Raw genomic sequence first — 2,467 nt, forward strand, 5'->3', positions numbered from 1 at the left:
GGGTACCGACAACCCTATGGCTGAGGCAGAAGACTTAGGCCATAGGTGAGCTCAGCCCCCAATCTCATGCCCCCATGTTCCAAATTTCAGCCCATTCTTCGCCCACTCCACCCCACCCCACTTCCAAGAGGGAGTTGCAGAAAGATGCTCAATGGGTCCCCCGGCTTACACAGAGCTGAGGCCACCGGGAATAAAGACTTGAGGTAGAAGAACAGACTGAAGGGATGTTGGGGAAGTGCTCTCTCCTAACAGGGGATCAGGGCAGAGGGCAGCTTATAAGGCCTCTCTCCTGTGAGTGCCTCCTCTCCAGCACTATTGTTCTCTCAATCTCTAGGCCCTGAAATGCCAGTAACCTCCCACTTAACCTGCTTCCATTACCAGTGAGGCACTTAAGCCTAGAACAGGAGGAAAAGAAAGTTCTAACTTATTGTCCCTGGCCCACAGACTCCTCCTGTGTCCTCCACCCAACTTCCTCATGGTTATGATGGGGGAAAGAGCTTCAGGGTGCAAGAGGAAAGAGAATACAGGGCAGGAGGAAAAGCAAAAAGAGATATGAAGTAAGATAAACCATTTCAGGGGTCTGAAGAACTTGGTAATCTCCTTAGCCTATCCTGGCTCAGCCTGCTGGAGGATGGAAGTAGGATGACATGTCCAGACTATCTTTTTGCTGTTCTTGTTTTGTCATTAGCTACCAAGTATTGAGTCTTTACAAAATCCTAAGTGCTTTTCACATGCAGACAAAAACCCTACCAAGGTTATTATTATCTTAATTTCATCAATGAGAAATTGAGACTCAGAGGTGTTAATTCGGGTAGGTACCACAGTTGGAAGTCACAGAATCAGAATGCAAAGCCTGGCCATTTGCCTCAAGAGTCTATGCTCCAAACCACTCCAGTACAACAGGTCCATTCTAAGGCTCTTCTGCAGAACTTAGATCTCAGTTCAACAGATAATCATTGCACACTAACTCTGTGCAAGACACTGACCTAGGTCCTAGGGATACAGAAAGTCATTCTTAATTCAGCAGATATTCATCAAGCACCTCCCATGTACTAGACACTGTTCTGGGATTTGAGGATACAGAAAAAAATAGAAAAAAACACAACAAATGCTAGTCCTTGGGAAGCTTACATTCTAGTGAGAGGACACAGACAAATATTAGCAAAATATTGGGGAAAAATATTAGCAAAATAAGTAAATGAATTATATAATCTATATAATGATAAGTGCTGTGAAAAAAGGTAGAGAAAGTGGGATTGGAAGTGCTAGTTGTGATAATTTTTGTTCGAGTTTTTTACCCTCATGTTTTTAAAAAATATGTTTTATTAATTTCAGAGAGAGAAAGGGAGAGCGAGATAGAAATATTGATGGGAGAAACATCAATCTGCTGCCTTCTACACAATCCCCACTGGAGATTGAGTACAAAACCCCAGCATGTGACCTAATCTGGAATCGAACTGGCGACCTCCTGGTGCACAGGACGATGCTCTACCAACTGAGCAACACCGGCTAGGCTACCCCCCCACATTTTTAATATGAAAAAATTTTAGACATACAGAAAAACTGAAAGAATTTTACAGGGAGCAAACACCAAATTGCCATCTAGATTCTTATTAGCATTTTACTACACTTGCTTTTATCACGTATCTATCCTCCACATAGCCTCTCCAACTTGTTTAAAATGAAAATTTGCAAACATACAGAAATGTTGAAAAATGAAAAGATAACTCACTGAATGGGGTTAATATCCAAAATGTATAAATAATTTATAAAACTCAACACCAAAAAAAAAATCCAATTTAAAAAATGGGCAAAAGACCTGAACAGCTATTTCTCCAAAGAAGACATTACAGATGGCCAATAGACATATGAAAACATGCTCAATGTCACTAAATGTCAGAGAAATGTACATTAAAACCACAATGAGGCATCACCTCACACCTGTCAGAATGGCTATCATAAATAAATCAACAGCCCAGAAATCGACCCAAACCAATATGCTCAATTAATATTTGACAAAGGAGGCAAGAACATACAATGGAGCCAAGACAGTCTCTTCAATAAATGGTATTGGGAAAATTGGACAGATACATGCAAAAAAAAAATGAAACTAGATCCTTTCTTTTTAAATCAGGATTCTACCACTTCTTGGCTGTGTAATTTTGAAATCACTGCCTTTCCTATCTGGATAGGATTGCTATGGGAAAGAATGACATAATGTGTGTACTTCACCTAACACAGTGCTTGGTATGTTGTGGTGTTCAACAAATATTATCTCCTGTTCCTTTTTGATAAGGGTTTCCCAATGGAAGGAATTAACTCCCTGTCAACATAAGAGATGTCCAAACCTGTATAGAATTTTTATGAGTTTGTTTGAGACAAACTGATAACAATTTCTGGGAAGGAAGATCTCAGATGCTCTAGAAAAATAACTGTTTTGCAGTGTTCTTTTTTTGTTTGTTTGTTT

Source organism: Myotis davidii, unplaced genomic scaffold, assembly GCF_000327345.1.
Source record: "Myotis davidii unplaced genomic scaffold, ASM32734v1 scaffold1285, whole genome shotgun sequence".
NCBI classification, from domain to species: domain Eukaryota; kingdom Metazoa; phylum Chordata; class Mammalia; order Chiroptera; family Vespertilionidae; genus Myotis; species Myotis davidii.